An 11,700-nucleotide genomic window follows, 5' to 3' on the forward strand; every position below is an offset into this window, starting at 1 on the left:
CAAGCTTGGGGAAGCTATGTTTGATGAAGATGATATTTTTTGTCCCCCAAGCTTTGATGAGCAAATTTATTATGATGAAAGCATGCCTTCTATCTATGATGATTATTGTAATGATAAGTATGCTTTAAAGAATAATGATAACAATGGAACTTGTTATCTTGATTTCAATTTTCAATCACATGATAATTATTTTGTTGAGTTTGCTCCCACTGTTATTCATGAGAAGAATCTTGCTTATGTGGAGAGTAGTAAATTTTCTATGCTTGTAGATCATGAAAAGAATGCTTTAGGTGCTGCTTATATTGTTGAATTTATTCATGATGCTACTGAAAATTATTATGAGGGAGGAATATATACTTGTAGGAATTGCAATAATATCAAGTTTCCTCTCTATGTGCTTAAAGTTTTTAAGTTATGCTTGTTTTGCCTTCCTATGCTAGTTGATTATTGTTCCCATAAGTTGTTTGCTCACAAAATCCCTATGCATAGGAAGTATGTTAGACTTAAATGTGCTAGTCATATTCTTCACGATGCTCTTTTAATGTTACAATTCTTATCCTTTATGTGAGCATCATCGAAATCATCATGCCTAGCTAGGGGCATTAAACGATAGCGCTTGTTGGGAGGCAACCCAACTTTATTTTAGTTCCTTGCTTTTTGTTACTGTTTAGTAATAAATAATTCATCTAGCCTCTATTTAGATGTGGTTTTATGCTTTTAATTAGTGTTTGTGCCAAGTAGAACCTTTGGGAAGACTTGGGGAAAGTCTAGTTGATCATGCTGTCAAAAACAGAAACTTTAGCGCTCACGAGAATTGCTGCCATTTTTATTTGGAGAGTGCTATTTCATTAATTATTTTTGAATATGATTAATAGATCAATTCCTCAGGTCCAGCAATTTATTTTCGAATTTTTGGGGTTCCAGAAGTATACGTTTGATCCATATTACTACAGACTGTTCTGTTTTTGACAGATTCTGTTTTTCGTGTGTTGTTTGCTTATTTTGATGAATCTATGGCTAGTAAAATAGTTTATAAACCATAGAGAAGTTGGAATAAAGTAGGTTTAACACAAATATAAATAAAGAATGAGTTCATTACAGTACCTTGAAGTGGTGATTTATTTTCTTATACTAACGGAACTAACGAGTTTTCTACTTTAAGTTTTGTGTTGTGAATTTTTCAAGTTTTGGGTAATGATTCGATGGACTATGGAATAAGGAGTGGCAAGAGCCTAAGCTTGGGGATTCCCAAGGCACCCCAAGTTAATAAAGGACAACCAAAAGCCTAAGCTTGGGGATTCCCTGGAAGGCATCCCCTCTTTCGTCTTCGTTCATCGGTAAATTTACTTGGAGCTATATTTTTATTCGCCACATGATATGTGTTTTGCTTGGAGCATCATTTTATTTCATTTTGTTTTGCTTGCTGTTTGAATAAAACACCAAGATCTGAAATTATTAAATGTTAGAGAGTCTTCACATAGTTGCATAATTATTCAACTACTCATTGATCTTCACTTATATCTTTCGGAGTAGTTTGTCATTTGCTCTAGTGCTTCACTTATATCTTTTAGAGCATGGTTGTAGTTTTATTTTGAAGAAATAGATGAACTCTCATGCTTCACTTAGATTATTTTGAGAGTCTTAATAGCATGTTAATTTTTTTAAATAATCCTAATATGCTAGGTATTCAAGATTAGTAAAATTTTCTTATGAGTGTGTTGAATACTAAGAGAAGTTTGATGCTTGATGATTGTTTTGAGATATGGAGGTAATAATATCAAAGTCGTGCTAGTTGAGTAGTTGTGAATTTTAGAAATACTTGTGTTGAAGTTTGCAAGTCCCGTAGCATGCACGTATGGTAAACGTTATGCAACAAATTTGAAACATGAGGTGTTATTTGATTGTCCTCCTTATGAGTGGCGGTCGGGGACGAGCGATGGTCTTTTCCTACCAATCTATCCCCCTAGGAGCATGCGCGTAGTGCCGAGGTTTTTGATGACTTGTAGATTTTTGCAATAAGTATGTGAGTTCTTTATGACTAATGTTGAGTCCATGGATTATACGCACTCTCACCCTTCCATCCTTGCTAGCCTCTTTGGTACCGTGCATTGCCCTTTCTCACATTGAGAGTTGGCGCAAACTTCGCCGGTGCATCCAAACCCCGTGATATGATACGCTCTTTCACACATAAACCTCCTTATATCTTCCTCAAAACAGCCACCATACCTACCTATTATGGCATTTCCATAGCCATTCCGAGATATATTGCCATGCAACTTTCCATCATTCCGTTCATCATGACACATTCATCATTGTCATATTGCTTAGCATGATCATGTAGTTGACATAGTATTTGTGGCAAAGCCACCGTTCATAATTCTTTCATACATGTCACTCTTGGTTCATTCCATATCCCGGTACACTGCCGGAGGCATTCATATAGAGTCATCTTTGTTCTAGTATCGAGTTGTAATCATTGAGTTGTAATAAATAGAAGTGTGATGATCATCATTATTAGAGCATTGTCCCAAGTGAGGAATAAAAAAAAAGAGAAAGGCCATAAAAAAGAGAAGTCCCAAAAAAATAGAAAGGCCATAAAAAAAGGAGAAGGCCCAAAAAATGAGAGAAAAAGAGAGAAGGGACAATGTTACTATCCTTTTACCACACTTGTGCTTCAAAGTAGCACCATGATCTTCATAGTAGAGAGTCTCTCATGTTATCACTTTCATATACTAGTGGGAATTTTTCATTATAGAACTTGGCATGTATATTCCAACAATGGGCCTCCTCAAGTGCCCTAGGTCTTCGTGAGCAAGCAAGTTGGGTACACACCCACTAGTTTCTTTTGTTGAGCTTTCATACATTTATAGCTCTAGTGCATCCGTTGCATGGCAATCCCTACTCCTTGCATTAACATCAATCGATGGGCATCTCCATAGCCCATTGATTAGCCTCATTGATGTGAGACTTTCTCCTTTTTGTCTTATCCACATAACCCACCTCATTATATTCTATTCCATCCATAGTGCTATATCCATGGCTCGCGCTCATGTATTGCGTGAAAGTTTAGAGGTTTGAGATTACTAAAGTATGAAACAATTTCTTGGCTTGTCATCGGGGTTGTGCATGATGAGAGCATTCTTGTGTGACGAAAATGAAACATGACTAAACTATATGATTTTGTAGGGATGAACTTTCTTTGGCCATGTTATTTTGAGAAGACATAATTGCTTAGTTAGTATGCTTGAAGTATTATTATTTTTATGTCAATATGAACTTTTGTCTTGAATCTTTCGGATCTGAATATTCATGCCACAATTAAGAAGAATAACATTGAAATTATTCCAAGTAGCACTCTGCATCAAAAATTCTGTTTTTATCATTTACCTACTCGAGGACGAGCAGGAATTAAGCTTGGGGATGCTGATACGTCTCCAATGTATCTATAATTTTTGATTGCTCCATGCTATATTATTTACTATTTTGAATGTTTATGGACTTTATTATACACTTTTATATCATTTTTGGGACTAACCTATTAACCCAGAGCCCAGTGCCAGTTTCTGTTTTTACCCTGTTTTAGGGTTTCGAAGAAAAGGAAAATCAAACGGAGTCCAATTGACCTGAAACTTCACAGAACTCATTTTTGGAAGGAAAGAAGCCCAGAAGACTTAGAGTGCACGTCGTGGGATCTGCGAGGAGGTCACGAGGCAGGGGGCGCACCCTCCACTGATAACCCACAAGTATAGGGGATCGCAACAGTTTTCGAGGGTAGAGTATTCAACCCAAATTTGTTGATTCGACACAAGGGGAGCCAAAGAATATTCTCAAGTATTAGCAGCTGAGTTGTCAATTCAACCACACCTAGAAACTTAGCATCTGCAGCAAAGTGTTTAGTAGCAAGGTAATATGATAGTGGTGGTAACGGTAACAAAGTAAAGACAGCAAAAGTAATGTTTTTGGTATTTTTGTAGTGATTGTAACAGTAGCAACGGAAAAGTAAATAAGCGTAAACCAGTATATGGAAAACTCATAGGCACTAGATCAATGATGGATAATTATGCCGGATGTGGTTCATCATGTAACAGTCATAACATAGGGTGACACAGAACTAGCTCCAGTTCATCAATATAATGTAGGCATGTTGAAAGTGCAACTATCCCTAGGTGGTTTTGGTAATTCATAACAACATATAGCTCATTGAGCTAATGCTATTCCAAGATGACTATTTCAGGAAAGCTCAATGATTGGCATGGCATGGATGTGAAAGTGGAACCCTCAAAATGCTAAGGACAAAGGATTGGCTCAAGCTCAAAAGCTCAAGACTCTTCATTTTATATTTTAGTGATCCAAGATCACATTGAGTCTTTAGGAAAAGCCAATACTATCAAGGAGGGATGAGGTGTTGCTTAATGAGCCTCTTGCTTCATGTGCTTAGTGATATGCTCCAAAACCCTCAACTACTTTCCCATATCCACATATGACCTAAACCCTAAGCCAAACTCGGTCCTACCGATTCTTTCTATCTGGCGCCACCGAGTTTCACTTGTCATAAACCACTGCCAAACCCTAGCAATTCGGTTCTACCGATAGGGATCTCGGTCTCACCGAGATGGGATTGCAAACTCTCTGTTTCCCTTTCGTAACTTTTCGGTCTCACCGAAAGAGCGAATCGGTCCCACCGAGATTGCAATGTAAACTCTATGTTTCCCTTTTGTAACTTTCCGGTCTCACCGAAAGAGCAAATCAGTCCCACCGAGTTTGCTTGACCAACTCTCTGGTTAGCTAATTACCAAAATCGGTCTCACCGAGTTTGTGTAATCGGTCTCACCGAGATTACGTTATGCCCAAACCCTAACCATATCGGTCCTACCGAGTTGCATGTCAGTCCCACCGAAAATATCTAACGGTCACTAGGTTTACCTTTTCGGTCCGACCGAGTTTGTTGATTCGGTCCCACCGAGATTGGAAAACTAATTTTAACGGTTGGATTTTGTGTGGAGGCGATATATACCTCCACCTCCTCTTCATTCATGGAGAGAGCCATCAGAACACATACACAATTCCAACTCATATGTTCTGAGAGAGAACCACCTACTCATGTGTTGAGATCAAGACATTCCATTCCTACCATATGAATCTTGATCTCTAGCCTCCCCAAGTTGCTTTCCACTCAAATCTTCTTTCCACAAAATCCAAATCCTATGAGAAGAGAGTTGAGTGTTGGGGAGACTATCATTTGAAGCACAAGAGCAAGGAGTTCATTACCTACACACCATTTGTTACTTCTTGGAGAGTGGTGTCTCCTAGATTGGCTAGGTGTCACTTGGGAGCCTCCGACAAGATTGTGGAGTTGAACCAAGGAGTTTGTAAGGGCAAGGAGATCGCCTACTTCGTGAAGATCTACCGCTAGTGAGGCAAGTCCTTCGTGGGCGATGGCCATGGTGGGATAGACAAGGTTGCTACTTCGCGGACCCTTTGTGGGTGGTTGCTTCTTCGTGGACCCTTCGTGGGTGGAGCCCTCCGTGGACCCGCGCAACCGTTACCCTTCGTGGGTGGAGCCGTCCGTGGACTCGCGCAACCGTTACCCTTTGTGGGTTGAAGTCTCCATCAACGTGGATGTAGGATAGCACCACCTATCCGAACCACGGGAAAAACATCCGTGTCTCCAATTGCGTTTGAATTCTCCAAACTCTTCCCTTTACATTCTTGCAAGTTGCATGCTTTACTTTCAGCTGCCAATATACTCTTTGCATGCTTGCTTGAATTGTGTGATGATTGCTTGACTTGTCCTACAATAGCTAAAATCTGCCAAGAACTAAAATTGGGAAAAGGTTAAGTTTTTATTTGGTCAAGTAGTCTAATCACCCCCCTCTAGACATACTTTCGATCCTACAAGTGGTATCAGAGCTTTGGTCTCCATTTGCTTTGATCTCCATAGCTTTTGGTGGTCATAGCCTTGGTTTCACAACCTGGGAGAGTATGGCGTCTAGCGAGGGAAATTATCACCGTAGAGGTCCTTACTTTGATGGTACTAATTTTGCTAGTTGGAAGCATAAAATGAAAATGCATATTCTTGGACATAACCCCGCCGTTTGGGCTATTGTGTGTGTTGGTTTGCAAGGTGACTTCTTTGATGGGAAAGAACCAAACCGTGAAGCTACCGCGGATGAGTTGAAGATGTTGCAATACAATGCTCAAGCTTGTGATATTCTCTTCAACGGATTGTGCCCCGAAGAATTCAACAAAATCAGCCGTCTTGAGAATGCAAAGGAAATTTGGGACACTTTGATTGATATGCACGAAGGTACCGACTCCGTCAAGGAATCCAAGTTGGATGTGCTTCAAAGTCAACTTGACAAGTTCAAAATGAAGGATGGTGAAGGTGTCGTTGAAATGTACTCTAGGCTTGCTCTCATCACAAATGAGATTGCCGGCTTAGGAAGTGAAGAGATGACCGATAGATTCATCATCAAGAAGATTCTAAGAGCCTTGGATGGAAAATATGATACCGTGTGCACATTGATCCAAATGATGCCCAATTACAAAGATCTCAAGCCAACGGAGGTGATTGGAAGAATTGTTGCTCATGAGATGTCACTTAAGGATAAAGAGGAACTTCACAACAAATCAAGTGGTGCCTACAAAGCCTCATGTGAAGCCCCTACATCATCAAGTGAGAAACAAAACTTCAATGAAGAATTGAGCTTAATGGTGAAGAACTTCAACAAGTTCTACAAGAGTAGAAGCAAAGATAGAAGCTTCAAGTCAAGGTCCTACAATGACAAAAGATCTTCTAGTCGAGAGCGAAACTGCTACAGTTGTGGAAGACCCGGACACTATTCCAATGAGTGTATGGCTCCCTACAAGAGAAGAGAAGATTCTCCAAAAAGAAGAAGTAAAGAATCACCACCAAGAGAGAGAAGGAGTAGAGATGATCGTTATGAACAAAGATACTCACGGAGAAGCAAGGATTCGGAAAGGAAGGAAAAATCATCAAGGAGCTACACAAAATGAAGACATCAAGCTCATGTTGGTGAATGGGTATCCGGCTCCGACTCCAACAGCCACTCCGAGAGAAGTTATCACTCCGACTCCGAAGATACTCAAGATGAAGGTGTTGCCGGTCTAGCACTTGTGTCAACCAACTCCTACGACATATTTGACTCACCAAATGAAGGAATTGGAAGATGCTTCATGGCCAAAGGTCCTAAGGTAACACACCCCGAGTATGTTGATTTCAATAGTGATGAAGATGACTTGTTAGGTGATGATTTGCTTGTTGACAACTCTAGTGATGAATACTATGATGAAACGTCAATTAATCATGCTAATCAAGATAAAACGAATGACAATGATAAGGAGAAGATTGAGACTCTAACTAAAGAACTAAACACTCTTAAGTTAGCTCATGAAACTATCTTCGAAGATCATCGAGAACTTTTAAGAGCTCATGAGAAATTACGCTTTGAAAAGCTCAATCTTGAGCAAGAGCATGAGTTCTTAAAAGCAATCAATGATGATCTCCGCAAGAAAAGTTCTTCTTACATTGCCAAGCGTTTACTCTTATCCACTTACATGCCTCAAGTCAAGTCTAGTAACAAGAACAAGAAAGATTCTTCCTCTAGCAGTAACAATGATCATGCTAAATCCAATATTGTTGCTTCTAGTAGTTCTCTTGATTCCACTAATGATTCTCTTAGCCAAGTTACACTTGAGCAAGAAAATAGCTTATTGAAGGGAATTATAGAGAAAGGAGTGTACAAAAGCCTTGCCGGGAGTAAGCAATTCGAGGAAATTGTGCGCAATCAAGGAATGCACCGGAAGAATCAAGGTGTTGGTTTTGAACGAAAGTTCAATGCCAATGGAGTTGAGTGGGAAGAAGATCAATACCCCAAGACAAAGTTTGTTCCTCAACAAGAGAAGTATGATACTTCTTTCAAGGGGACACAAGCTCAAGATGATCTTCCACCACAAGACTACAAGCAAAAAGGCAAGGACAAGCTTCAAGAGGAAATTGATGCATTTGAAGAAGCTCCTAAGACCTTAGTCAAGTGGATTCCCAAGACTACTTCAAGTTCCACTTCATCAAGTACAACTACAACTCCAAGGATTCCCATCAAGATGGTGTGGATCCAAAAGAAGAAGAACTAGAGAGTTCTTGAGGGTGACTCCGCCAACATACTTCACTCTTATCATTTTGGCAAGAACAAGTGCAATCAACTTCCACATCTTGCACTAGTTCAAGGAGTCACAAACCCTCTTGTTGGTAAGACAAGGGACAAGGTAACCTAAAAGTTTTCATGGACATCATCTTGTGTGTGCATCACTCTATGTCTATGGATATCCTTGTTTGTTCCTTGTGGGACTAACCCATGTAGGTATTGAAAGTGCAATTCACTCAAATGGATAGCTCTAAGTGATCTACATCAACATTGAGCATCCACATCTTCAACATCTACATGAAGTCATCATCGACAAAACCCGAGGTTAGTTCATCCCTCTAAGGGGGGATATCACATCTAGGGGGAGCTTTACTCTAAGACTTGAGCTAAAGCAACTCTAAAGATGTGAACACAACAATGCTTTATGTAAAAGTGGTAACCCCACTTTTGCTTAAACGATGAGTATGACCTATGATCAAGTGTTCTCACTTGACTCCTAAGTCAATATACTCATATATAGATGACCTTGTCATCGCAAATTGCTTGATAGATGCTAGAATTGGTTGTGCATGCCTCGTCACATATTTCATTTGCCATCTTATTGTGTGAGCATGCTGGTTGCATATTTTACTCATTCAAGGACATCCACTTGTTGTTTTTATTGTTTGGTTTTATTTCCTTTTGCCAAGTGGATGGACAAGAATGCCTAAGAACCTCCTCTAGCTATCTATGCTTTTCTCGTCTCAAACTCTATTCATGCTACATCACAAAATTTGATCAAGTCAGATTCGAACCACTCTGTGTGAGGAGCGCTCGGAGTCCCCGATTCATCATAGACTTAAACTTCCAAAAGCTCTTTATGATTCTCGGTCTGACCGATACCCCACTTTCGGTCCTACCGAGATCATTAAGTTGATCTAGGTTTTCGATCTCGGTGCAACCGATTTGAACCATTCGGTCACACCGAGTTACAACAACTGTATACAGTTTTGCATCTCGGTGCCACCGAGTTGTTCCACTCGGTCACACCGACAGGGTCGGGCTATATATAGTCACGGGCAAAAATTTGGAAATTTCTCCGAACCCTTTCGCCCGCGCGATAGCCTGCTCTGCCAACTTGGTCTCCGGATCGTCTCCTCGCCGCCAGCCGCCTCCAGTCACTGGTCTCCGTCACCGTCAACGGAAATTCAACCCCACCGTTGCCGTCGTAGCGAGTCTCCGCCGAACTAGGGTATGGACTCGATCTTTGTGCTATTCCCCAATCCGATTCTTAGCACATTGTGATCATCATGATTCTTGCCACGTTTGTTAAACTTCTATCCAGTCAATGAACTCGTAGATTAGGTTTAATTCGAAAATCTTAGGGTTAGGTTTCCGCCGAAACCATCTCGGACCCACCGAGTTGAAAAACTCGGTCCCACCGATTTGGCTTATGCCATTGCACAAGTGAGACTCGGTCTGACCGAGAATTACTTATCGGTGTGACCGATTTTGGAACTCTGTGAAACCCTAGCAGTCTCGGTGCCACCGAACTGTGACTCGGTCTGACCGAGTTCACTAGTTTAGGTGCCAAAACTGCTTCGGTATCACCGAGTTTAGAAATCGGTAGATCCGAGATGCTTTCAATGGGAAACTAAAACTAAGTTTTTGAATTATTCTTTTGCAAAAATCTCTGCATTTTGTGATGCTCATCCACTCTACCTCATCTATAAACTATTCACAGGGTCAGCAGTCAGCTTGTTCATCATGTCAGATCAGAGTGACAGCCAGAATGTGTCAGAACAGCCAGTGCAGATGAGTGAGGGCACTAGTCCCTCAAGTTCTTCAGATGAAGGCAGCAGGAGCACCCCTAGCAATCTGCCAAAAGCTGCCACAAGACAAAGGAAGAAGAGAACCTCAGAATCAGAGGATGAGGACTATGTGGCAGAAGAGGAAGCAACTTCAAAGAGAGTAGTGCTCACGAAGGAACATGGCTCAGCTCAAGGCACAAAGCCAGGATTGAAAATCAAAAGGCCAGCAGGTAGGCAGCCTATGCCAAAGGCCAGAGCCTCAACTCAGATTCCTGGAAAGCCTGCAACCATAGAGCTAGTTGCTGCTGAAGGAAAGAAAAGGAAGGAAAGGGTCAAGAAGACCGTAGCCAGAGTGCTTGGAAAGGCTTCCATCATGGAAGAAGAGGAAGAAGAAGAGGTAGCTGCACCAGCACCTAAGGCACCCAAGCTGATGGGTGATGCCATAAGAACAGGGGCAGCTGCTTCCAAGGCCAAGCCAGCTCCAAAGCCAAAGCCAAAGAGGAACACAAGAAGCATCCCAGCTACTGAGAAGAACAAGGCCCCAGTGCCTGAAGCTGCTGAAGAAGATGATGAAGAGCATGTTCTGAGAAAACTCAAGCCCAAGATCCTAGACCACAATGATGCTCATCCTGTGGCTGAGGACATGAAGCTCAGAAGAGACTCGGGGCTGAGGAAGTGGAGAGAAGCAGATCCGTATGCTTCAAGGAGAAGAACTACTGTTGATTACAGGTTTCACACTAAGGAACAGCAGGACTTCTATGAGACAGTTTTGTTGGACAAGAAGCCCATAGTTTGTGACATGAGATGGGTTGATTGGGAGTACATCAAGGACAATGAAGAGCACTATCCTGGAGTGCAGGACAGCTTCAATGCTTGTGGAGTAGCAGACTTTGTTGGGCAGAAGCTCACAAAGTGGAACGAGGAGCTTATTATGCAATTCTACTCCACGGCACACTTCTATCCAGATGGTAAGATCACATGGATGTCTGAAGGTACGAGGTACCAATCTACTGTTGCTGAGTGGGCATAGCTCATCAATGCCCCAGAGGAGCATGAGGATGACTTGGATATCTATGCCAAGAAGAAGATGGACCACAACTCTATGTCCAATATGTACAAGGAAATTCCAAACGAGGCACTTGATACTTTCAAGTTTGGGTTTGTGCATTATCTTCTGTCAGGGCTGCCAACCATTAACTGGATCCTTAGGCACACTCTGTTGCCCAAGTCAGGTGATCACAAGATGATCAGAGGCCATGCGATCAATTTGCTTCATATATTTGATGTGCCACAGAAGTTCAAGGTGATGAGCCTCATGGTAGAAACCATTAAGAGGACAGCAGCTGATCAGAAGAGGAGCTGTGGTTATGCCCCTCAGATTCAGGAGTTAATCAACTCGAAGATGGGCACAGGCATATACTTGTTGGACAAGGAACACTTGCCCATCCATCCAGATTTTGAAGATAATCAAGTTGTCATGAATGAGAATGAACCATCATCTGCACAAGCACAAGCAAAGAAGGAGAAGGCAAGGAAGGAGAAAGCTGCCAAGATGCCTACTCAAGAGGAGGCATCTGAATATTTCCTGAAAACCAAACAAGAGCAGCTTGGTTACTTGATTGCATCCACCCTGCGGATTGAGCAAGGACTAGCCACCCTAACTCAGAACCAGGCAAGCTTAGAGAGGATCATGGAACAAAAGTTCTATGACTTGGATGTCAAAGTGACAGAGATTCAGACTGCAG

The sequence above is a fragment of the Triticum urartu genome, chromosome 5 (genome assembly GCF_003073215.2).
Source record: "Triticum urartu cultivar G1812 chromosome 5, Tu2.1, whole genome shotgun sequence".
Taxonomy (NCBI): domain Eukaryota; kingdom Viridiplantae; phylum Streptophyta; class Magnoliopsida; order Poales; family Poaceae; genus Triticum; species Triticum urartu.